The 27,445-nt window shown below is 50.3% G+C and overlaps 1 protein-coding gene across 3 annotated transcripts in view; it reads right to left on the bottom strand.

Moving 5' to 3' along the window:
• Positions 1-3,331, bottom strand: part of LOC141161230 (translation factor Guf1, mitochondrial-like) — a 48,634-nt gene extending 45,303 nt beyond the window's left edge. For all 3 annotated transcript variants that reach the window (XM_073646013.1, XM_073646020.1, XM_073646029.1), the window contains exon 1: positions 3,179-3,331. The gene's annotated coding sequence lies outside the window, so the exon portion shown is untranslated. The remainder of the gene's footprint in view (positions 1-3,178) is intronic.
• Positions 3,332-27,445: the final 24,114 nt, after the last annotated feature.

The following is a 27,445-nucleotide window of genomic DNA, read 5'->3' as shown; positions in this document are numbered from 1 at the left end:
CCCTATAGTCCTACACGTTCTACTAACCCTTCTAATCTCTACACCTAGTAATGAACTGGTCTCCCTCCATCTCACCTCCTCCTCAGATCTGTTCCTCAACATACAATCCTCTGTCTCCAAACACAGACAGCCACCTCACGCTCTCTCCTCACTGCTGACGATATCTCTCCAAATCATGGCCCTCCTCACCACATCCCCACAGTCACTTCTACCTCTCATCCGCAACCTTTCTAACCCTATACCCATTGCCCACCCCCCACTTCCCCAATCCCACTAACAGGAGCTCTATGGAACACTCTCTCCATCTGCAACAAACTTTCCTACATCCATGGTACCTGACTCACCCCCTCTGACATGGCCTCTCCAGCTGCACTTTCATAAGTTGGATTCCACCTTTCCCACACCCCTCGCCCCATCGGCAAGCATGGCAAAGGAGTTTGTTTTCTCCTGTCAGATAACTGTACTCTGATGCCCGACTAATCCACCTGTCCCCCCGCTATTCCCCGGCCTCTCCCCTCTGTCAATCCCTTCACTGGCTCCCCATTATCCAGAGACTCCAGTTGAAAACCCTAACCATGGCATACAAAGCCGTCCACAACCTGTCTCCTCCATATAACTGTGACCTAGTGTCCCGGTACTTACCTGCACGCAACCTCCAATCCTCACAAGATCTCCTTCTCTACTCCCCTCCTATCTCCTCTTCCCACAATCGCACACAAGATTTCTCCCATGCATCCCCCTACTCTAGAACTCTCTACCCCAATATATCAGACTGTTGCCAACCGTGGAAAACGTCAAAAGGAGCCTGAAGATCCACCTCTTCTGACAAGCCTACAATCTGTAGTAACCACCGCTCCATCATATCACTGCACGACCAGCTCTACCCTCACCTACTGTATCCTCACCCATTCATTGTAGACTGTAAGCCCTCGCGAGCAGGATCCTCTCTCCTCCTGTACCAGTCGGTGATTCGTTTTTGTTCAAGATTATTGTACTTGTTTTTTGCTATGTATATCCCTTTTCACATGTAAAGCTTCATGTAATAAATGGCTCTATAATACATAACTTAATAGGGGGAGGTTAATTTGCTGTGAAGACTTCAGGACTCTGAAGAAAGTCCAGCAAGTCCCTGTATCACCTCCTACACAGTATTCAGCTCTGGAATTGGTTCAACACCAGTGCAGAGCTTGCTCAAGAATGGCAGCAGGCAGGCGTCAGTGCATCTGTACACACCGCGAGAAGAAGGATTTTGGAGGCTGTGCTGGTGTCAAGTAGGGCAGCAAAGAAACCACTTTTCTCCATGAAAAAGATTAAGAACAGGATTATAAAATGCAGCAAACTACAGTGATTGGATTACAGAGGACTGGGGTAAAGTTATTTTCCCTGATGAATGCCCTCTTCAAACTGTTAGGGACATATGGAAGAATGAATGTCCGGAGAAGAAAAGCGGAGCGCTACTTTAAGTCCTGTGTTATGCCAACAGTAAAGCACCCCGAGACGAGTCATGTGTGGAGTTATCCATCATCAAAAGGGAGTGGGCTCACTCACAATTTTGCCTAAGAACACTGCAGGAGCATTTTGGTGATTAACAATGCATATATGAGCATGACGGAGAACGTGTCACAAGGCAAAAGTGACAACTAAGTGTCTGGGTAACATTGACATTTTGGGTTCATGGCCAGTAAACTCTCCAGATCTCAATTCGATAGTGGTCACTCCTCAAAAAGCGGGTGGACAAACAGAAATGTATGTAGTGAGCTCCTAGCACTGATTAGACAAAAATTGTCCGTCATCAGTCAGGATTTGGCCCAGCAGCCGATATCCAGCTGCCAGGGCGAAGGGAACGAGTCTTGAAAAATAAGGGTCAACACTGTGAATATTGAATCTTTCCATAAACTTGATATATTTGTCAATAAAAGTGTAAAACTTATAAAATGCTGATAATTGTACTACAGTAACCACAGAAACATCTGACTAAAAGATCTAAAAACACTGAAGTGAACACCAAAATTTGCATCAGTCACAAGACTTTTGGCCAGAACTGTACATAAAGTGACACAAAACAAGATACATGACATAGGTCCAAAAAAAATTCTCCATCTTCTCCATTACGTCAATCCGTGAAAAATGGGACTGCACTCAGATGTCATCTGAGTGCAGTGCGATCTTTTCCAAGAACTCATTAACTTGCATGGCCGAGCGTGATCCAAATATTAGATGAAACTCAAGCATAGTGATTTTTGTCCTCGGACAGACTGTCTATGGGACCGTGCACATGTCCGATTTATCTCCTTGGACAAACACTGGCCAGAGTGCGATTCAATGTTTTGTCAGATCGCACTCCGACCGAAAACACGGTTATCTGCACCAGCCTTATCATTGCAACGCTAACAATAGGGATCTCAGCAAGGACTGCTGGGAGATTTCAGCTCAGAAGCCTGCAGATCTCTGAAAGCAGCTCTAGACTATCACTGGCTGTAACTCAGGATTAGTAATCGATACGTTTTTCGCAAGTTACACAATAAACTATAATAAATTACTCTCATGTGAACACAAATTCTAAAGGAGAACTCTAACACTAAGATATTAACTTAAGGACGAATTCACACATCCGTGGTGGGCGAGACCACCCGGCCCGGCTCTCCGGACCTGATCAGTGCCTCATCTATTCCTAGGAGGTAATCACAGATCAGCACTGGTGACCCAGCAGTTGTCAGATCTGAGCTCGGTCCGTGGTGCACAGATGTGTGAATTCAGCCTTACAGAAGTTGTCCCAGAGTAGAAAGTCAGAGCTGATGGATTACAGCGCCACCCCTGGGCACAGGCTGTGTGTAGCATTACAGCTCAGCACCTGTCACATCACTAGACCGGAGCTGTAGTACCAGACACAACCTGTGGCCAGGACTGGCGCTCTGTGATCCTTTTCCTCCTGGACAAACCCTGTGCAGAAAAATACAGAATCCAGGAACCTCCAAACATGGCAGAAATCGCCAAGTTCTAACAGTGCATAATGGGCGCAGCTCCAGCCATACTGTCAGTGACTGGAAACCTGGTTTATAGCCCAACTGCTGACAGGTGAGAGGCTGCGGCTCCCTGGAATCACCGGCTCTGACCCGTCACCGACCATTGCTGCTCTACAGCAGTCTATGAGCCGCTCTCTAGAGTGCAGGGGACTAACCACATCCACTGGAAGCCAGGCTGCCCCCCGGGACTGAGGCTGCCCGGGAGCTCAGTCATCCGCCATGTCTCTCCAACACTCAGCAGCCTCACCACCCACCACTCGCTCTGCAGCCTCCTCCCTGGTAAACGCTAGAATGTATGGGCTCCTTCCAGGTATGACGTTGTTTCCGGGGGCCTGTCCTGACTGCATTATGGGCGTGTTCTAGTTTAGCACCAGACGCCATAGATTCATGCAAAAAGTGATACGGTGAAGCTTCAGAAGGAGGTCAGTGCTGGGCTCTGGGGGCACGCTGCGGGCTTGTGGGGGCTCTGGGGGCATGCTGCAGGCTCTGTGGGGGCATGCTCTGGGTATTCTGGGGCGATTGTGTGTGTGTGTGTGTGTGTGGTGTGTGGGGGGGGTGATGTGGGGGTGTGGATGATGCACGCGTGTGGGGGCTCTGGGGGTGTGGATGATGCACGCTTGTGCGGGCTGTGGGGGGTGGGGATGATGCACGCTTGTGCGGGCTCTGGGGGGTGGGGATGATGCACGCTTGTGGGGGCTCTGGGGGGTGGGGATGATGCACGCTTGTGGGGGCTCTGGGGGGTGGGGATGATGCACGCGTGTGGGGGCTCTGGGGGTGGGGATGATGCACGCATGTGGGGGCTCTGGGGGGTGGGGATGATGCACGCGTGTGGGGGCTCTGGGGGAGTGGAGGATGCGCGCATGTGGAGGCTCTGGGGGAGTGGAGGATGCGCACGTGTGCGAGCTCTGGGGGGTGGGGATGATGCACGCGTGTGGGGGCTCTGGGGGAGTGGAGGATGCGCGCGTGTGGAGGCTCTGGGGGAGTGGAGGATGCGCACGTGTGGAGGCTCTGGGGGTGTGGATGATGCATGCGTGTGCGGGCTCTGGGGGGTGGGGATGATGCACGCTTGTGGGGGCTCTGGGGGGTGAGGATGATGCACGCGTGTGGGGGCTCTGGGGGGTGGGGATGATGCACGCTTGTGTGGGGGACGGATGATGCACGCTTGTGTGGGGGACGGATGATGCACGCTTGTGTGGGGGACGGATGATGCACGCTTTTGGGGGGGGGCGGATGATGCACGCTTGTGGGGGGGGCGGATGATGCACGCTTGTGGGGGGGGGCAGATGATGCACGCTTTTGGGGGGGGCGGATGATGCACGCTTGTGGGGTGGGTGGAGGATGCACGCTTGTGGGGGGAGGGATGCATGCTTGTGGTGGGGGGGCCTCCCAGCAGACGGCCCCCTACAAACATATCCCCCCAGAGACCCCATAAGGAGAGTGTTTTTTAAGCGTTTCCGCAGCGGCAGTTCTGCTGGAAAAACGCTTGGTAGAAGGTCTGCAATGTTCCCCAATGATAATCCGCATGTGCTGTGCACATGCTGCGGAAATTTCCGCTGCTTATTATCATTGCGGAAAAATCTGCAGCACTACCAATTATTTTGCGGAAACACGGCGTTTTCGCCGCCATTGACTTGCATTGGAACGCATGGAATCCGCATCACTAGATAAGTATATGTGGATTCCATGCGTTTCAATGTGCGGATGGTACCCGAGTTTGGAGAAGAGGAGACTCTCCTCCAGACCCGGGTACCATAGTACCTGTGAAATAAAAGAATAAAATAAATATTATACTTACCTTCTGATGGCCCCCGGTGTCCTTGTCTTGGCTTGCCGGCAGATCGTGGTAGACTAAAAGGACCTGCGGTGACGTCATTTAGTCATGTCACGGGTCACGCGACCTCTGACGTCGGCAGGTCCTTTAGCCGGCAAGACAAGGACACTGGGGGACATCTGAAGGTAAGTATATATTTATTTTTTACCATTCTTTCGGTCACACTATATAAATCCATGCCGGTTGCAAGTGACCAAGTTGTGACCAAGTTGTCAAGCACTTTCCAAGTGATGCTAAAATCGCTAGGAAAGTGCTTGACAACCCGCATGCGGAAATGCATGTGAGGAACGCTTCACTTCTTCTTGTCCCTGGCAGGAATCCGCATGCGTTTTTTCTGCCAGGGAGATGCAGAAACACTGAGGAAAAATCCGGAGCATTTCTGCATCGTGGGCACATAGCCTGATATTAGACTCACCTACAGGGCAGTCCCGTCCAATGGGTTTCTCTAGTGTTAATCTGGCGCCTCCTCTTCCTGAGATTGCTGTCCTTTCTTCAAGTGGATGACGTGTCCTACATCTTCCAGATAGTGTCTTCCATCGCACTCCTGCGCTGGCGTACTTCTCTCTCCCCTTTCCCCGCACAGAGCAGAGAAGTGTGCCTGCGCAGGAGCATGATGGCAGAGGCTGTGTGGCTGACGTTTGACGTGTAATCCACATGAAGCAGAGAAGGAGGACAGTGTCGGATGAAGACCAGCGACATCCATGGGACTGGACGTTACTAGATAATGCCGGCCGTACCTCAGACCATACAGGAGGATGGTACTAGATAATGCCGGCCGTGCCCCAGACCACACACAAGTACGTTACTAGATAATGCCGGCCGTGCCCCAGACCACACGGGAGGGCGGTACTAGATTGTGCCTGCCGTTCCCCAGACCACACGCTGCAGATATGAAAAAACAAAATATGACTGAAAGAGCACCACAGCAACAAAATATAGTACATTGATAGTGTTATAATTTTATATATGTATCTATAATATAATGGGCTAAGCGTTCCTCTGTCTGAAGCCTCGATAGACTGTGCATGCGCGACACAGGCCGTCTGGCTCTAGACAGAAGAACGCATGGAGCCGTTACAGGTAAGAGGAGTGTATGGCGCCGGAGATCGCGGTATGCCTAGACACTGAACGCATACCGCGTTCTCCGGTGCCATACTTATATACTTACCTGACCGGGAGGAGCGTTGCCGCGGCACCTCTCTCTTCGCCGGAGACTGGGGCAGGAGTGAGGCGTCGGATCGGCGCATAGCGCTATCCGGCGCCATTTTACTGAAGACTCATTTGCAGTGTGTCTTCAGCAAAGTGGCGCCGGACAGCGTGGTATGGGCACGCGCGTACTCCGTCGCTACACTCCTCCCCCGGCAGAACAGGACACAGCAGCGCTGGAGCACAGGGAAGAAAGGTGAGTATAAGTGTTTATTTTTTTGTATGTGTGTGCAGCGTGAAAGGGATGAGGGGGCCATACATACCAGGATTGGGGGATGAGGCCACACATACCAGGATTGGGGGATGAGGGGCCCATACATACCAGGATTGGGGGATGAGGGGCCCCATGCATACCAGGATTGGGGGGTGAGGGATGCCATACATACCAGGATTGGGGGATGAGGGGCGCCATACATACCAGGATTGGGGGATGAGGGGTGCCATACATACCAGGATTGGGGGATGAGGGGTGCCACACATAGCAGAATAGGGATGAGGGGGGCCACGCATACCAGCATTGGGGGATGACTGGTGCCACGCATACCAGGATTGGGGATGAGGAGTACCATGCATACCAGGATTGGGGGATGAGGGGCCCCATACATACCAGGATTGGGGGATGAGGGGCCCCATACATACCAGGATTGGGGGATGAGGGGCCCCATATATACCAGGATTGGGGGATGAGGGGCCCCATACATACCAGGATTGGGGGATGAGGGGCGCCATACATACCAGGATTGGGGGATGAGGGGGGCCACACATACCAGAATAGGGATGAGGGGGGCAATGCATACCAGGATTCGGGGGTGAGGGGTGCCATGCATCCCAGTATAGGATGATGGGGGCAGCACAAATACCAGGAGGGGGCAGCACATACCAGCATGGGAGACCATATACCAATAAAGATTCTCGCCACTCGGGTGTAGAACGGATTCAGTAGTGTGAGAGAAAAGAATCCATCTTGTTTGTCTGTGGTATCCATTTTGTTTTCACTCTTATGTAATGGTCATCAGGTAACACTGATGGGCAGTGAGGTTTCACATTACTATTCACTCCCTTAAGGTTACTATTGGTTCATAGGTCAGAGGGAACTCTTCCTTTGTCTCTGACCCTATTTAAAGTGCCGCATTTGCTAATAAAGCAGAAGTCTTTTCTAGTACACCATACAAGGCTGTGCAGTATTGATTTCCTGAGCGCTCGTGAAACAAATCGTACTAATTTGGAGTTCGGAAGGCATAGAGGAGAGCGTATTTCGCTCACAGAAGCTAGTTTATTTATACGGGGCTGTTCACCGTATCCGGGACAGTTGGAACTAGAGCTGAGAGGATCAATTCATGGGACGCTGGATAGGAGGCCACGAATCTCTTTCACCGAGCACGCTCGGGTGCTGCCTGAGTATTTTCGGCGTGCTCGGTATCTATGCTCAAGCCGCTGGGGCTGTTAGGCAATCCCTGCATGTGTCACAGCTGTCTAACAACCATGCAATCCCTACATGTGTCACAGCTGTCTAACAGCCGCGACACATGCAGCCGCGGCGGCTCGAGCATAAATGCCGAAAATACTCGGGCAGCACCTGAGCGTGCTCTGTGAGAGGGTTAAGAGAACACGCTCATGGATCACTACTAACCTTACCTCATCCGGCGTGACTTTTGATTGGCCAAGGCTGGCATGATGTCATCTATGCGTCGTGCTTCTTTCAGTTGGGATCTATGGATTTATTTTCTGTCCATTCAACTTTCTCATCTTTATGTAGCTTCACTATTTGACATCTGTTTTTTTAGCGTCTGCAAGGCTGTGTTCACATGTTGAATAAATACTGTATTTTTTTTTTGTTTTCTGCAGATGTCCACACCAAACTACACAATAACAGTCTTCTCTGATTATTGCATATTTGCTGCAGGTTTTTTATGCATTTTCCCCCTTATTTGATGTTTTTTGGTGCAGATGTGAAGCCACATTGTTAATTTTTTTTTATAATACAGAATAGCTTTGATTCTGCACTTAGAAAACGCATGTGCGACACCCCAGGGGTCTGGTTGCCGCAGTAATAGAGATATTATGTCTGAGAGCAAGTGGGAGGTTTCTCTGGTCAGGATCCCTAAGCATGCAACACGGTCCGCCCAGACCTGGGAGGGGAGGAATCTGCCCTTATAAACTGGGTCTGGGGCGGGATTAGAGCAGTCAGAGTGAAGCTGCAGACAGAGTCAGAGCCTGGAGAGGGAAAGGAAGAACTAGGAGCTCTGTAGGAGCAGTAGCAGAAGTCCAGGGGCTGGAGCTGAGCAGAGCTCGCCCTGGACAAGGACACTAAAACCGGACACAGGAGTCCGAGGCTGTGGGGACTGATCTACACCCAGCAGCAGAAACCAGCCGGCAGGGGATTCCAGGTCCTCTGGCCATAGAAGCCCGGAGGCTCAGTCACAGAGAAGGGACCAGCGCCGCCATCCAGGAGCGGAGGCTAACAGAAGGCCCCAGGTCACCAGCCATACGGGTGAGCACCACACGGTATACTCAGGGACATGGGCTACTTGTAACCGCTGACAGCAAGGTAGCCAGGAAGAGTGCAGATTAACGGGGAGGCCTACAACTCCACCTGGCCAGGGGAACTCCTGCTTGCTCGCAGACTGACCAGGCCCTTTATACTAGCCAGTACTCCCGGGAGGGTCTGCCTTGTACCATCAGTAAAGACCCTGAACTGCACCACACGTCTCTGTGATTCCTTGCCGCTCCTGCACCATTAGCACTGGGACCCTCACACCATCACTCCCATCATCTTCCACATTAGCTGCCCTGAGGCAATACTTCTCCCGTGGGGAGTCATCCCATACTCAGCTGCGCAAACAACATCAGCCTCAGCGGTCTGCAGCGCAGCGGCGGTCCCCACTGACCGCAATCCACGGGTGGCGTAGTCGGACACTTATTACAATACAAATAGACTGCCACTGGTTTGACCACCCTGGGCACGGACCGGGTCACCGCCACGGAGAACTACAACCCCCAGCGATCCGGCTCCGGGTATTCCCCCTGCACAGCAGCAGCAGCACAGGCCCAGGGGGCGCGTCAACTTTGGCGTAGTCGGCAGGATTTCGTGCCCGCAACCACCGGGTACTGCGTGCCTGAAAAAGAGACTTTTATATCTACCTGTGGTGAAGTTCCCCGCCGTCCGGAGTCGTTTCCCGCCATCCGGAGCCGATTCCCGCCATCAGACGCCATCTTGGACCGTTTCCCGCCGTCTTCTGCCTTCTTCCCGCCATCCGCAGCTGCTTCCCGCCTTCGGATGCCATCTTCGGGACGCCGCACGGGAAGAAGAGGGGCGTGGACGCCGAAAGCGCGCGAGATCCGAAGCTCCGCCCCACGCTCTGATGCTGCGCAAGGTCCTGGAAGGGAGGAAGAGCGACGCTGACGTCATCGGAGCGCGACGCCAGGTCCTCAACCCCGACGATCGACTGCGGAGCCGCGGCCTACGGAAGAAGAGCATCGCAAGGTAGGCCACGGTCCACTAGGGGGGAGGAGGATGCCGGATACCGAGGGGAGCTCCACTGCCACAGCCACCGCCAGCGCAACCGCTGCAGCAGTCATGCCATTCACCATGCCCTATATCCCGGGGGCAACCTGGCTACCCCAGTACTCAGGGGAGTCACATACCCTAAATGACTTTAGAGAAAGACTGGATAGCCTCTTCCAAGTATACCCCCTCACAGAAGAGCAAAAAGTGAGCATCCTGGTGGCCCAATTAATCGGGGCAGCCCAAAGGGAGGTAAAGTCCTGGCCACCTGGGAGGAAGAGGACTGTCAGAGACATACTAACCCGGCTGAAAGACACATTTGACACCCGCACCTCAGCCGAAATAAAACTAAGATTTTATGGGTGCAAACAACGGGCACATGAAAGTATAAGAGACTATGCTCTAAACCTACAAGAGGCCCTGAGAGCCATTAAGCAGGCAGACCCTGACAGCGTGGGAAATGAAGATAAGCTGTTGACTGAACAATTTATTGAGGGTCTACTGTGCAATGCCCACCGAACCCAGTTGCGGGCAATGGCCTTACAGGACCCTGACCTGGACTTTGCACAGTTCAAGGACAGAGCCATCCGGGTGATCCGAGAACCGGCACCAGGTGGCGCTGTGACCCACAGGCGCCCTGCTATCACTTACCACCAGGAGACGGCGCCCTTGTCTGCAGGGCCTGTGGGAGCTGATGCGCAGGCTTTAAACAGTGACCCGGCTACAGACCTGCACCATCAGGTCCAAGAGCTGACTAAGAGCGTTGCCGCGCTAACCAGAACTGTGCAGTCTTTACAGGTCTCTTCTCCAGGGAAGATCCAGCTGGCATCCGGACCGGAGGACGTCCCGTGGCGCCGACTGAGGAGGACCCCACCGGCCAGAGGAAGACCCAGCGACAGATACAACGAGGATGGACGACCCATCTGCCGCCGCTGCAATCAACCCGGACATGTGGCAAGGTACTGTCATTTAAACGGGCACAACCTAGGGTAGAGGGCCAACCCCCAGGCATAAGACCATCAGGCCCATCAAACTGGCGTGATAAATACGTAGGGGGACGTCCAATCTTGCCTGTGGTACTGGATGGCATTCCTATGAGTGCCCTACTAGACACCGGGTCACAGGTCACCACCATCCCGTACGTGCTCTTTAAACAGTACTGGAATGACTCGGACATAACCCGCTACCCAGATGACGACCTGAGTATCATCGCCAGCAATGGTCAGCCCGTGCCGCAGGTGGGATTCAAAGAGGTGACCATTAAGATCGGTAAAGTCGAACTGGCGGCACAAGGACTGATTATAGTGGACATAGACCGTCATGAGAGTCACCCTAGAATAACCTTGGGAACCAATGTGATTGAAAATTGTCTTGCAGAGGTGATTCTCATTTTACAGCAGGTTGCCAAGAACGCCAGTTCCGGCCAGCAGCGTGTGCTCCAAAAAGAGATCCGGGCACTGATGAAGCGGCAACAGGTGGAACTATCTGGTGGTGAGATAGGTAGCGTGAGAATGTGTGACCCGTTCCCTATTGCCATGCCCCCAAAAAGTGAGATGATTTGGTGCCGGGCAGCTATTGGTCTAAGAGGTAGAGACTACCAAGCAATGGTAGAACCCGTCTACTCAGACAGTAGGCCCACCATTTTGACAGCACGGGGGGTGGTCGATGTACGCCATGGGAGGGTGCCCGTTCGCATCATAAATATCGGGGAGAGAGAAGTACACCTGCCCCGGTATGCCACGCTAGCCAAATTGTTCACCATAAACCAGAATTCTGTACAGGCCGTGGAACCCTTGCCTCCATCTCAACCAGAGGAAGGTAACGGCTCTAAGAAACCAATGGAGGACTGGTGTCAGCAACTACATTTGGGTACTGACTCCACTCCCTCACACCAGAAACAGGGAGTCTATCGGGTGGTTCGAGAGTACGAGAGAGTGTTTAGTAAACACCCGCTAGACTTCGGGCGAGTAAAGGGGGTAGAAGACCACATCCCCACGGGAGACCATCCTCCCATAAAGGAGAGATACCGACCCGTACCCCCGGCACACTACCAACACGCCAAGGGGATGCTTAGAGACATGAAGGAGGCTGGGGTAATCAGGGACAGCTGTAGCCCCTGGGCAGCTCCACTAGTCTTAGTGAAAAAGAAAGACAACACCATGAGAATGTGTGTAGACTACAGGAAGGTCAACCGTATCACACACAAAGATGCGTACCCGTTACCAAGGATAGAAGAGTCCTTAGCTGCATTAAAATCTGCTAACTTCTTCTCTACTTTGGATCTCACTAGCGGGTACTGGCAGGTTCCTGTAGCAGAGGCGGACCGGGAGAAGACCGCATTCACCACCCCGATGGGTCTCAGTGAATTTAACTGCATGCCATTCGGGCTCTGCAACGCACCAGGAACCTTCCAACGGTTGATGGAATGCTGTCTGGGACACCGGAACTTCGAGACGGTCCTGTTATACCTGGACGATGTCATCGTCTATTCCAAGACCTACGAGGACCACCTGAAACACCTGGCAGAAGTGTTCGAAGCTCTGGCAAACTACGGCCTAAAGGTGAAACCCTCCAAGTGTCACCTCCTGAAACCAATGGTGCAATACCTGGGACACGTGGTGAGTGCTGACGGAGTGGCTCCTGACCCTGATAAGATCACCGTGATTAAGGACTGGCCAAGACCCTCCAGCATAAAGGAAGTGCGGCAGTTCCTCGGGTTGGTAGGCTACTACCGAAGATTCATTCCTGGTTTCACCAAAATGGCAGCCCCTATGCAAGACCTCCTGATAGGTCAATCTCGGAAAGCCAAAAACCAGAAGCCGCCCTTCAGGTGGGAAAAGCTGGAAGAGGAGTCCTTTTGCCAGCTGAAGATGGCCCTCACGGGGGATGAAATCCTGGCATATCCAGACTACAGCCAGCCCTTTATCCTCCACACGGACGCAAGCAACATCGGGCTAGGAGCCGTACTGTCCCAGATCCAGCAAGGGAAAGAACGGGTAATCGCTTACGCCAGCCGAAAGCTACGGCCCACGGAGAGGAGCCCTGAGAATTATAGCTCATTCAAGCTGGAGTTCCTGGCAGTAGTGTGGGCAGTGACTGAACGTTTCAAGCATTACCTTGCCTCCTCCAAATTTACCGTGTACACGGATAACAACCCGTTGACACACCTGGACACTGCAAGGCTCGGTGCCCTGGAACAGAGATGGATGGCCCGCCTGTCCAACTTTGAATTCACCATCAAATACCGGGCAGGACGCTCAAATGCCAACGCGGATGCCTCTAGAATGCCGAACTTACCGGATGTAGGGGAAGATCCAGAAGATCTGGAAGAAGTTGAGCTCCCTGCATTCCACCGTCATGGGATTACCCTGTATTCCCACCGTGTGAAGGACAGGCGCTCTGTGACATTCAATCCCTTGCCCCACTACAACTGGGCGGAGACGCAAGACAGTGATCCCGCAGTCCATTTGGTGAAGGAAATGCTGACCCAGGCCGATGCCCGTCTTGACCCAGATGCTCCGGAGGAGACCAAGCAACTGTGGAAGGAGAAAAGTAAGCTGTTCCTCTATAGGGAGAAGCTGTGCCGGAGAATGGTTAACTCTCGAACACATAAGTTGACCTGGCAGGTAGTGGTCCCAAGACGAGACGCGGCTATGGTTCTGGAGGCATACCACAACGGAGCAGGACACTTCGGATGGAAGAAGCTGGAGTTCTTGTTGCGTGAACGGTTCTACTGGGTAGGCATGAGAGGAGCCATCGAGAGGTGGTGCAGAGACTGTGGCCCGTGCCACCTGAGAAGAAAAGACCGTGCCAGCCAGAAGACTCCCCTGCAGCCCATCATCACCAGACAGCCACTGGAACTGGTAGCCCTGGACCATGTGAAACTGGCTCCAAGCAGATCTGGGTATGTCTACGCCCTCACAATCGTAGATCATTACTCCCGGTTCCTAGTGGTGGTCCCGGTCAAGGACTTAACGGCTCAAAAAGCAGCTAGAGCCTTCCAGCAGCACTTCTGCCGTCCACACGGGTACCCGGACCAAGTGTTGACAGACCAAGGACCAGCCTTCGAAGCGGAGGTCTTCCAGGAGTTCTGCAACCTGTATGGCTGCAAGAAGATAAGAACAACGCCCTATCACCCTCAAACCAATGGACTCTGCGAGAAGATGAACCAGGTGGTGATAGATCTGCTAAAAACATTGCCCCTGGAAGAACGCAGTCTGTGGCCTGAGAAACTGCCCGATCTGGTGGACCTGTATAACCACATCCCTGTAGGTTCCACCAACTGTACCCCGGCTTACCTAATGAGAGCAAGACCTGGTAAGCTGCCTATTGACCTGGATATGGGAGTCCTGACGCCTGAGGACACCTCGCCAGAGGCAGACTGGGATACAGAACGGCAGCAGCAGTATCGGAAAGTGCAGGAGAGCGTCGAGCGAAGTCTGTCTCAAGCTAGAGAAAGGCAAGAGAAGGCTTATAACCAGTATGCTCCCGCTGTTCCCCTGGTACCTGGAGAGCAGGTCTTGAAGAGGAAGAGGCGGCTCCACAAGTTGGACGACCAGTGGGAGAAGGACCCGTACACCGTACTGCCATCAAGCCATGAGAACCCAAAAATCTGCGTAATCAGTAAGGATGGAGGAGAAACCACAGCCATTGTCTCCAGAGACTACCTGAAGAAGTGTCCCGAGCAGCTGCAAAGCCCTGAAGAAGATCAAGAAAACCCTCAACCCGCAGAGGAAAGGGAAGAAATGATCAGTACCGTACTCGGAGACTTCCCCCGGTCTTGGACACAAGTAAACGGCGCTGTCGTGGTACCCGTCCTCACCTTTCTCCAGCCAGCCCCGCAAGTGCCTACAGAGGAACCGGTAGAGCTGGAAGAGCAGCCGGCCCAAGAGGCAGAAGAGTCCACACCAGCAGTACAGGAGGATCAACCCTCTGCTAGTAGTGAGCCTGCTGTGCCCCTAGTGAGCCAAAGAGTGCGCAGAAAGCTGCCCAGCTTGCCCATAACACCTCCTACACCCTGTAGTGCAGAACCAGTTAGTGAGCTCCGTAGGTCCACTAGAGTCACTAGAGGTCAGATGCCCGCTTGCTGGAGAATCTAAACCAATGCACTGTAAAGTTGACTGTTTATTGAAAAATGTTTATGGTTTATGTTTGTTGCCTGTTACTAATTATGTTTCTCAGTTACCCTGCAGATTTATTTGGACTAACAGGTTATGGACACTGGATAACCGGAACAGTTTTGTAGATAGTTGCACCTTGGTGCCCCTTGCGAAGACGGTCGCGGAAGAGAAAACCTGTCTGGCGTGGCCTACTTGCGGCCCAAAGTAGCTAGCTCCACCCTTGCAGCCACGCCCAAGGACAACGCAAGGGGTTTGCTTTGGACAGGTCCCCTATTCTGTGCCAAGACTTCGCCTTGTTGGGTGACATGGACACCCCTTTGTTTCATAAACTTCACCTTGGGTGATATGGACACCCGGTCACGGAAACGCCGTGACCTCTACAGACTAAAGCTTCTTGTAAATATGTTGTCTTGTTATTGTTATACCTTGTATTTATGTTTCTTCAAAAATGTGTTTAGTCCCGGAGTACTAAAATTTACTAGGGGGGAATGCGACACCCCAGGGGTCTGGTTGCCGCAGAGCTCGCCCTGGACAAGGACACTAAAACCGGACACAGGAGTCCGAGGCTGTGGGGACTGATCTACACCCAGCAGCAGAAACCAGCCGGCAGGGGATTCCAGGTCCTCTGGCCATAGAAGCCCAGAGGCTCAGTCACAGAGAAGGGACCAGCGCCGCCATCCAGGAGCGGAGGCTAACAGAAGGCCCCAGGTCACCAGCCATACGGGTGAGCACCACACGGTATACTCAGGGACGTGGGCTACTTGTAACCGCTGACAGCAAGGTAGCCAGGAAGAGTGCAGATTAACGGGGAGGCCTACAACTCCACCTGGCCAGGGGAACTCCTGCTTGCTCGCAGACTGACCAGGCCCCTTATACTAGCCAGTACTCCCGGGAGGGTCTGCCTTGTACCATCAGTAAAGACCCTGAACTGCACCACACGTCTCTGTGATTCCTTGCCGCTCCTGCACCATTAGCACTGGGACCCTCACACCATCACTCCCATCATCTTCCACATTAGCTGCCCTGAGGCAATACTTCTCCCGTGGGGAGTCATCCCATACTCAGCTGCGCAAACAACATCAGCCTCAGCGGTCTGCAGCGCAGCGGCGGTCCCCACTGACCGCAATCCACGGGTGGCGTAGTCGGACACTTATTACAATACAAATAGACTGCCACTGGTTTGACCACCCTGGGCACGGACCGGGTCACCGCCACGGAGAACTACAACCCCCAGCGATCCGGCTCCGGGTATTCCCCCTGCACAGCAGCAGCAGCACAGGCCCAGGGGGCGCGTCACATGTAAAAAGACTGCAGTTACCTTCTCTTTTTAGGCTCCACATAGAAGCCTCTAGACGTAAAATAAAACATAACCGTACAGATCAGCAGCGTCTTTAGACCACAGAGCAGTTTTCATGAAATCACATCCACTTTTCTTGGCCATTTAAATGCTGCAAAATGACTGTTCCAAAAAAGCAGCTGAAAAAACACAGCACTTATGCTACATCTGAACACGGCCTAAATGTCCAAGTACAGTGGATGTGATTTAATGAAATCTACGCCTGCAGTGAGTCTAAAGACGCTGCTGAACTGTGCGGATTTCATGCATTTTTTTATATATATATAAGACTATGTGGAGCCTGTAAAAAATAAAAAATAAAAATTTAAGCTCAAAAGTCTAAGTTTTTCTGTAGTATTAAAAATGTAGATTCACAGCTACACCAAAACACATTTTAAGGGGGAAAACTCAAAAGAAATTCAGCAAACACACAATAATAAGATTGTTATTTTGTTGTATGGTGCAGACACCTGCATAAAAAAATGCAGTCTTTATGTTGTGTGAACATGGCTTTAGTGTTACATTTTATTCAACTTTTTATTTAATTTTTATGGCTTTAATAAAGACTAGCACACCTTTTCATTTTATGGGATTGAAATTCAGCTGTTATACAGAGCTGAGTGCAGAACACAAAAATACACTGCTCAAAAAAATAAAGGGAACACTCAAATAACACATCCTAGATCTGAATGAATGAAATATTCTCACTGAATACTTTGTTCTGTACAAAGTTGAATGTGCTGACAACAAAATCACACAAAAATCATCAATGGAAATCAAATTTATTAACCAATGGAGGCCTGGATTTGGAGTCACCCCCAAAATGAAAGTGGAAAAACACACTACAGGCTGATCCAACTTTGATGTAATGTCCTTAAAACAAGTCAAAATGAGGCTCAGTATTGTGTGTGGCCTCCACGTGCCTGTATGACCTCCCTACAATGGCTGGGCATGCTCCTGATGAGGTTACGGATGGTCTCCTGTGGGATCTCCTCCCAGACCTGGACTAAAGCATCCGCCAACTCCTGGACAGTCTGTGGGTCTCCATCTGCTGGGTTGCCTATAATGGAAGAGGTTTTGGTCTCTATTATAATAGTTATACTTTAATGAAATTAATTTTTGGTACAGATCTTGATCTCCACACAGGGGTACACAAACATGTTAAACTCAAAATTGATTTTCAATAAACAACCATCAGCCGCCTCATCAAACGCATCTGCTGCTTCTTCCTCCTCTTTTGTTACCGTGCCAAGTATTGTCAAGCAGGTCTCCAACAGCTGAACCTCCGGTTCTTTACCCGCTCCAGTCAGGCTGAGTGAGAGCCCATCACCTGTAATGGAAGCGGACATGCCTGCTGTTTTTGACCGATGTCAGAGAACAAGCACACCACAACCTTATCCATCGTAACATCTCCGTCTGCATCTCACTCACGGTCCAGCTGTTTGTCCGGTCCACCGTACTCCGCCCTCTCTCAGCACTGCAGCCAGCAAAAGATTGTTTCCGCCTACACATGACAATGCTAAGAGATTGAACTCCACCATCTCCAATCTGTTGGCCACGGAAATGGTGGTGTCAGGCCCTAATTTTTTGAAATGTGAACACTCCTGGTTGGGTCTTCATCTGCTGGATTGGCTGTAGTGGAAGAGTTGTCGGTCAGAAGCCCATAGATTCTCCTACCTCCAATAATATATACCTGACAGGAGCCCATACATTCTCCTGCCTCCAATAATATATACCTGAGAGGAGCCCATACATTCTCCTGCCTCCAATAATATATACCTGACAGGAGCACATACATTCTGCTGCCTCCAATAATATATACCTGACAGGAGCCAATACATTCTGCTGCCTCCAATAATATATACCTGACAGGAGCCCATAGATTCTCCTGCCTCCAATAATATATACCTGAGAGGAGCCCATACATTCTCCTGCCTCAAATAATATAGAGTTGACAGGAGCCCATACATTCTCCTGCCTCAAATAATATAGAGTTGACAGGAGCCCATACATTCTCCTGCCTCAAATAATATAGAGTTGACAGGAGCCCATAGATTCTGCTTCCTCCAATAATATATACCTGACAGGAGCCAATACATTCTGCTGCCTCCAATAATATATACCTTACAGGAGCCCATAGATTCTCCTGACTCCGATAATATATACCTGACAGGAGCCATACATTCTCCTGCCTCCAATAATATATACCTGACAGAAGCCCATAGATTCTCCTACCTCCAATAATATATACCTGACAGGAGCCCATAGCTTCTGCTTCCTCCAATAATATATACCTGGCAGGAGCCCATAGATTCTGCTGCCTCCAATAATATATACCTGACAGGAACCCATACATTCTCCTGCCTCCAATAATATATACCTGGCAGGAGCCCATAGATTCTGCTGCCTCCAATAATATATACCTGACAGGAGCCCATAGATTCTGCTGCCTCCAATAATATATACCTGACAGGAACCCATACATTCTCCTGCCTCCAATAATATATACCTGGCAGGAGCCCATAGATTCTGCTGCCTCCAATAATATATACCTGACAGGAGCCCATACATTCTCTTGCCTACAATAATATATACCTGACAGGAGCCCATAGATTCTGCTGCCTCCAATACTATATACCAGACAGGAGCCCATACATTCTGCTGCCTCCAATAATATATACCTGACAGGAGCCCATACATTCTGCTGCCTCCAATAATATATACCTGACAGGAGCCCATACATTCTGCTGCCTCCAATAATATATACCTGACAGGAGCCCATACATTCTCCTGACTCCAATAATATATACTTGAGAGGAGCCCATACATTCTCCTGCCTCCAATAATATATACCTGACAGGAGCACATACATTCTGCTGCCTCCAATAATATATACCTGACAGGAGCCAATACATTCTGCTGCCTCCAATAATATATACCTGACAGGAGCCCATAGATTCTCCTGCCTCCAATAATATATACCTGAGAGGAGCCCATACATTCTCCTGCCTCCAATAATATATACCTGACAGGAGCACATACATTCTGCTGCCTCCAATAATATATACCTGACAGGAGCCAATACATTCTGCTGCCTCCAATAATATATACCTGACAGGAGCCCATAGATTCTCCTGCCTCCAATAATATATACCTGAGAGGAGCCCATACATTCTGCTGCCTCCAATAATATATACCTGAGAGGAGCCCATACATTCTCCTGCCTCAAATAATATAGAGTTGACAGGAGCCCATACATTCTCCTGCCTCAAATAATATAGAGTTGACAGGAGCCCATACATTCTCCTGCCTCAAATAATATAGAGTTGACAGGAGCCCATAGATTCTGCTTCCTCCAATAATATATACCTGACAGGAGCCAATACATTCTGCTGCCTCCAATAATATATACCTTACAGGAGCCCATAGATTCTCCTGACTCCGATAATATATACCTGACAGGAGCCATACATTCTCCTGCCTCCAATAATATATACCTGACAGGAGCCCATAGATTCTCCTACCTCCAATAATATATACCTGACAGGAGCCCATAGCTTCTGCTTCCTCCAATAATATATACCTGGCAGGAGCCCATAGATTCTCCGGCCTCCAATAATATATACCTGACAGGAGCCCATAGATTCTGCTGCCTCCAATAATATATACCTGACAGGAACCCATACATTCTCCTGCCTCCAATAATATATACCTGGCAGGAGCCCATAGATTCTGCTGCCTCCAATAATATATACCTGACAGGAGCCCATAGATTCTGCTGCCTCCAATAAAATATACCTGACAGGAACCCATACATTCTCCTGCCTCCAATAATATATACCTGACAGGAACCCATACATTCTCCTGCCTCCAATAATATATACCTGACAGGAGCCCATAGATTCTGCTGCCTCCAATAATATATACCTGACAGGAGCCCATACATTCTCTTGCCTACAATAATATATACCTGACAGGAGCCCATAGATTCTGCTGCCTCCAATACTATATACCAGACAGGAGCCCATACATTCTGCTGCCTCCAATAATATATACCTGACAGGAGCCCATACATTCTGCTGCCTCCAATAATATATACCTGACAGGAGCCCATACATTCTGCTGCCTCCAATAATATATACCTGACAGGAGCCCATACATTCTGCTGCCTCCAATAATATATACCTGACAGGAGCTCATACGTTCTGCTGCCTCCAATAATATATACCTGACAGGAGCACATACATTCTCCTGCCTCCAATAATATATACCTGACAGGAGCCCATACATTCTGCTGCCTCCAATAATATATACCTGACAGGAGCCCATACATTCTGCTGCCTCCAATAATATATACCTGACAGAAGCACATACATTCTGCTGCCTCCAATAATATATACCTGACAGGAGCCCATACATTCTGCTGCCTCCAATAATATATACCTGACAGGAGCTCATACGTTCTGCTGCCTCCAATAATATATACCTGACAGGAGCCCATACATTCTCCTGCCTCCAATAATATATACCTGACAGGAGCCCATACATTCTGCTGCCTCCAATAATATATACCTGACAGGAGCCCATACATTCTGCTGCCTCCAATAATATATACCTGACAGGAGCTCATACGTTCTGCTATCTTCCAGAATGTATGGGCTCCTTCCAGGTCCTGCAGGTCCTGACTGTAGCCCATACATTCTAGCTGGCTCATTAGTAAAGACACTAGAATGTATAGGCTGCAGTCAGGACCTGAAAGGAGCCAATACATTCTAGGCTCAACCCTCCTCCCTCCGCCGCAGCTCCAGCAGCCACTAGGACCTTTGATTACGTCACGGCCATATGACTGGTCACGTGCAGGGGAGGAGTCAGGCTTCGGACTGTGCGGATTTAGTTGAGAGGGATTCGCTGATGGGTGTGCTTGGTTCCTTGTCGGTCATGTGACTGCAGTCCTGACTCTGACTGGCTAAATAAAGAGTGTGTCGAGTTACGAGTATGACTGGCTGCACGATGGACGTATCCGACCTGGCTGTATTTGTGCGGCTGCCCTATGGATCTAGCAGAGCAGTTTGTGTCCTATGCAGGGCCGGCTTCAGCACCCGGCGCACCCGGGCAAATGCCGGGGCCCTGAGCAGGCAGAGGGGCCCACTGGCGGTCGCGCACCCCGCTGGGCTATGGGCGGAGGAGAGCGGTGTCAGCGCCCGCCCTTCTCCGCCGCTTGCTCAGGGCCCCGGCAGCTGGATACTTACCTCTCCCCGTGCCTCCGCAGATCAGCTGTCTTCCTGCTCTGCGCTCCCTGTGACGTCTTTACACCGCGCCCTCCCCTGAGCCGTCACAGGGAGCGCTGAGCGGGAAGACGCCGACAACGCTGGAGTTCGGACCCGAGCAGCGGGCAGCAGGTGAGGAGAAGGGAGGTGAGTATTTGATTTTTTTTTTTTTAATGTATGGAGGCATGGGGCAGTATAAAGAGAAGGGGGGGGGGTGGCATCCTGCATGGGGCATTATAAAGAGGGGGGGTGACATCCTGCATGGGGCATTATAAAGAGGGGGGGTGACATCCTGCATGGGGCATTATAAGGTGGGGAACAGCCTGCATGGGACATTATAAAGGGGGGGGGGGCAGCCTGCATAGTGCATTATGTGGGGGGGGGGGACAGCCTGCATGGAGCATTATAAGGGGGGGGGCAGCCTGTATGGGGCATTATGTGGGGGGTAACAGCCTGCATGGAGCATTAAAAGGGGGGGCTGTATGGGGCATTATGTGGGGGGTAACAGCCTGCATGGAGCATTATAAGGGGGGGACAGCCTGCATGGGGCATTATGTGGGGGGTAACAGCCTGCATGCAGCATTATTTGGGGGCCAGTATCCTGTATGGAGCGTTATAAGGGGACCGGTATCCTGTATGGAGCGTTATATGGGGGCCAGTATCCTGTATGGAGTTTTATAAGGGGACCAGTATCCTGTATGGAGCTTTATATGGGGGCCAGTATCCTGTATGGAGGTTTATAAGGGGATCAGTATCCTGTATGGAGCGTTATATGGGGGCCAGTATTCCGTATGGAGCCTTATATGGGGGCCAGTATTCCGTATGGAGCCTTATATGGGGGCCAGTATTCCGTATGGGGCCTTATAGGGGGGCCAGTATTCCGTATGGAGCCTTATATGGGGGCCAGTATTCCGTATGGAGCCTTATATGGGGGCCAGTATTCCGTATGGAGCCTTATATGGGGGCCAGTATTCCGTATGGAGCCTTATATGGGGGCCAGTATTCCGTATGGGGCCTTATATGGGGGCCAGTATTCCGTATGGGGCCTTATATGGGGGCCAGTATTCCGTATGGAGCCTTATATGGGGGCCAGTATTCCGTATGGGGCCTTATATGGGGGCCAGTATTCCGTATCGAGCCTTATATGGGGGCCAGTATCCTGTATGGAGCCTTATATGGGGGCCAGTATTCCGTATGGAGCCTTATATGGGGGTCAGTATTCCGCATGGAGCCTTATATGGGGGCCAGTATTCCGTATGGGGCCTTATATGGGGGCCAGTATTCCTTATGGGGCCTTATATGGGGGCCAGTATTCCGTATGGGGCCTTATATGGGGGCCAGTATTCCGTATGAAGCATTATATGGGGGCCAGTATTCCGTATGGAGCCTTATATGGGGGCCAGTATTCTGTGTGGAGCGATTCACCTGTTTCTGAGCTATTGTGGAATTTACAATAGATATCACTCATGTAATGTAAGAAGTGAAACCTTTGCATTGTACTATATATATAGATATATATATATATTTCTCCGCCGTATCTCTGCATCATGAATCGTGGTATGTGTTAAAGGGGCCCACTGAGACTCTTTCGCCCGGGGCCCAGAAAAACCTGGAGCCGGCCCTGGTCCTATGGATGAAGCAGAGCTGTGTGTGTGCCTGTCCTATGGGTGTAGTAGAGCTGTGTGTGTCTGTCCTGTGGGTGTAGCAGAGCTGTGTGATTCTGTCCTGTGGGTGTAGCAGAGCTGTGTGTGTCTGTACTGTGGGTGTGGCAGAGCTGTGTGTGTGTCTGTACTGTGGGTGTGGCAGAGCTGTCTGTGTGTGTCTGCACTGTGGATGTGGCAGAGCTGTGTGTTTGTCCTATGGGTGTAGCAGAGCTGTGTGTGTGTGTCTGTCCTATGGGTGTAGCAGAGCTGTGTGTGTCTGTCCTGTGGGTGTAGCAGAGCTGTGTGTGTCTGTGCTGTGGCTGTAGCAGAGCTGTGTGTGTGTCTGTGCTGTGGGTGTTGCAGAGCTGTGTGTGCCTGTGCTGTGGGTGTAGCAGAGCTGTGTGTGTCTGTACTGTGGGTGTAGCAGAGCTGTGTGTGTCTGTCCTGTGGGTGTAGCAGAGCTAAGTGTGTCTGTCCTATGGGTGTGGCAGAGCTGTGTGTGTGTCTGTCTTATGGGTGTAGCAGAGCTGTGTGTGTGTCTGTCCTATGGGTGTAGCAGAGCTGTGTGTGTGTGTCTGTCCTATGGGTGTAGCAGAGCTGTGTGTGTGTGTCCTATGGGTGTAGCAGAGCTGTATTTCACTGTACTTTGGGTGTAGCAGAGCTGTGTGCGTGGGTCTGTACTGTGGGTGTAGCAGAGCTGTGTGTGGGTCTGTACTATGGGTGTGGCAGAGCTGTCTGTGTGTCTGTACTATGGGTGTAGCAGAGCTGTGTGTGTCTGTACTGTGGGTGTACCAGAGCTGTGTGTGTCTGTATTATGGATGTACAGAAAAAAGGTTTTGCACTAGCACAGTGTTTGTTAACTTCCAAGGGCATCTTTGCCTTAGCGCAGACTTGTGAAATCAGTAAAATCGAATGAAAAAAGTTAGAGATGCGCTAAGAAGTGAATCCAAAACTTTTGGTATGATGATCCTTTTGTTTGCTTCAAATGAACGGTCCTGCAGAGCGTTGTACTTTGCTCAATGGAGATTCAGGCAAATGTCCAGGATCTCCATTCAGCAAAGTGCAACACCAAAAGTGCTCATACCAAAAGTTTTGTATTATGGGTGTGGTAGAGCTGTGTGTATCTGTCCTATGGGTGTGGCAGAGCTGTGTGTGTCTGTACAATGGGTGTGGCAGAGCTGTGTGTGTCTGTACAATGGGTGTGGCAGAGCTGTGTGTGTTTGTACAATGGATGTGGCAGAGCTGTGTGTGTCTGTACAATGGGTGTGGCAGAACTATGTGTATCTGTACAATGGGTGTGGCAGAACTGTGTGTATCTGTACAATAGGTGTGGCAGAACTGTGTGTCTGTACAATGGGTGTGGCAGAGCTGTGTATGTCTATACAATGGGTGTGGCAGAACTGTGTGTATCTGTACAATGGGTGTGGCAGAACTGTGTGTCTGTACAATGGGTGTGGCAGAACTGTGTGTGTCTGTACAATGGGTGTGGCAGAGCTGTTTGTGTCTGTACAATGGGTGTGGCAGAACTGTGTGTGTCTGTCCTATGGGTGTGGCAGAGCTGTGTGTGTCTATACAATGGGTGTGACAGAACTGTGTGTGTCTGTCCTATGGGTGTGGCAGAGCTGTGTGTATCTGTCCTGTGGGTGTGGCTGAACTGTGTGTGTCTGTCCTATGGGTGTGGTAAAGCTGTGTGTGTCTGTACAATGTGTGTGGCAGAGCTGTGTCTGTACAATGGGTGGGGTAGAGCTGTGTATCTGTACAATGGGTGTGGCAGAGCTGTGTGTGTCTGTACAATGGGTGTGGCAGAGCTGTGTGTGTCTGTCCTATGGGTGTGGTAGAGCTGTGTGTGTCTGTACAATGGGTGTGGCAGAGCTGTGTGTGTCTGTACAGTGGGTGTGGCAGAACTGTGTGTGTCTGTCCTATGGGTGTGGTAGAGCTGTGTGTTTCTATACAATGGGTGTGGCAGAACTGTGTGTGTGTCTGTCCTATGGGTGTGGCAGAGCTGTGTGTCTGTACAATGGGTGTGGCAGAGCTGTGTGTGTCTGTACAATGGGTGTGGCAGAGCTGTGTGTGTCTGTACAATGGGTGTGGCAGAGCTGTGTGTGTCTGTACAATGGGTGTGGCAGAGCTGTGTGTCTGTACAATGGGTGTGGCAGAGCTGTGTGTGTCTGTACAATGGGTGTGGCAGAGCTGTGTGTGTCTGTACAATGGGTGTGGCAGAGCTGTGTGTGTCTGTACAATGGGTGTGGCAGAGCTGTGTGTGTCTACAATGGGTGTGGTAGATCTGTGTGTGTCTGTACAATGGGTGTGGCAGAGCTGTGTGTGTCTATACAATGGGTGTGGCAGAGCTGTGTGTGTCTGTACAATGGGTGTGGCAGAGCTGTGTGTGTCTATACAATGGGTGTGGCAGAGCTGTGTGTGTCTGTGCAATGGGTGTGGCAGAACTGTGTGTCTGTACAATGGGTGTGGCAGAGCTGTGTGTGTCTGTACAATGGGTGTGGCAGAGCTGTGTGTGTCTATACAATGGGTGTGGCAGAGCTGTGTGTGTCTGTGCAATGGGTGTGGCAGAGCTGTGTGTCAGCCCGGTTCTTTTTTTCTTTGTGTGCATGTATTTGTGTTTCTTCAGATATTTTGTTTTTTTCCATGCCTGAGGAAGGAGCCTAAGAAGTCCCGAAACCTTGTTTTGTAACATCATTTATTTTATTTTTGTTAGCAATTAAAAGGTATCATAACTACAAGATAATCTTGTTTTTCCCACTGAGCAACATTTTTTTTTAAGTGGCTAACACTGTACCAAACCCCTTTTTTGTATTATGGATGTAGCAGAGCTGTGTGTGCTGACAATAGCAGTATTTGTGTACTTGTGCATACAGGAGATTGTGTATGACGCGGGTCTGTGATCTGCCTACAGCAGACCTGTATGACAATCTTTATGCAGCAGAGATGTGTATATTATGTGAACACTTGCTATTATTTTTAGAATGTGTTCTTTCCATGCAGCTGAATTTTTCTGGGGTCTTTTGAGCTTTCCCATTGACTTCCGAGCAGAAAAACCCCAGAAGAATGGTCGGGTCACTTCTTTTAACCCCTTGGTGTTCCTGAAGCAGTTAAAAGACGCAAAGAGGCCTGAGCATGTGCACAGCAGGTTGTACTGACATTGCAGTTCATATGTTCATTCTTTTTAACGTTTAGTTTGCGCTTTTTCAGGCCATCTCCACGGAAGTTTCCACCCGAAAATGACGTGGAAAAGTGGAGCAGTTGCCCAATCAGATTCCATATGTCATAGCAGACAAGAGAGTGTCTATAGCAGACAAGAGAGTGTCACACTATATAGATCCATGCAACCGGCATGGATTAATATAGTTTGACCAAGTTAATAGTTGAAAAAAAGAATAAAAATGGTAAAAAATAAAAAAAATAAAAAACATTATACTTATCTTCTGATGGCCCCCGCTCTTTTCTCCGCTGCGTCCGGTCTCTTATACGGCTCGCGGTGGTGTAAAAGAACCTTTCATGACGTCATTTAGTCATGTGACAGGTCACGCGACGGTCTATGGTACCCGAGTCTGGATGAGTGTCTTCTCTTCTCCAGACCCGGGTACCATCCGCACATTGAATCGCTTAATATCCGCATGTGCACATGTAGTCATGCGGATATTAAACGATTCAATGCAAGTCAATGGCGGAAATTACGCTGCGTGTCCGCAAAATTAATGGACATGCGTATTTTTCCGCAACGATAATCCACAGCGGAAATTTCCGCAGCATGTGCACAGCACTTGCGGATTATCATTGGGGACCATGGGGCACGTATTACCAAGCGTTTTTTTAAGCGTTTTCGCTGCGGAAATTCCGCGTCAAAAAGGCTTGAAAACCACATAGAGGGCATGCAGCCTAACTCTTCAAAGGTGTTGTCCATGATTAGAAACTTGTTTTTTTTCCTAAAAACAGCACCACAACCTGTCTACAGGTTCTGTGTGGTATTGCAGCTCAGCTCCATTTATATCAGTAGAGCTGAAGTCCAATGCCAGTCACAATCTATGGACAGATGTGGTATTGCTTTTGAAAGAAAACAACCATGTTTTTCTAATCCTGTATGTGAAGTTCTGAGGTTGTGGGTTACAATAATCACCTAGACAGGTTAACGATGCAACAATATTTTATCTCTTACATCCAAGGTTTTACTACAACTCTAGGTAAATGGCCAAAATACATTGCTCCCAGTTCACAAGATACCCTTCCTGGGGCGGTAGTTCAACTGCCTTTGTACCTGGCGATACTCACTGTTTCCCAACTTTTGGTTGGCTCACAGATTTCGTATCGCCAACCAGTATAGTCTATATTCACATTCCTCGCTCCTCCAGATGACAAGATAAAACAATAGAAACACAGGTATCCAGTAGCAACAGTCCTTAAGAAAGTTCATCAAATCCAGACGACAGATTCCACAACTGTAGCACATTTATCCAGCCCAGTGAGCAACCGATCTCCAAACTCCATAGGCGATTCATCCA

This window comes from Phyllobates terribilis, unplaced genomic scaffold, assembly GCF_046119375.1.
Source record: "Phyllobates terribilis strain yellow unplaced genomic scaffold, ASM4611937v1 Scaffold_1__5_contigs__length_1240528914, whole genome shotgun sequence".
In the NCBI taxonomy this organism is placed as follows: domain Eukaryota; kingdom Metazoa; phylum Chordata; class Amphibia; order Anura; family Dendrobatidae; genus Phyllobates; species Phyllobates terribilis.
Note: the sequence above shows the minus strand (reverse complement) of the source record. Positions and strands in the feature narration are given on the sequence as shown.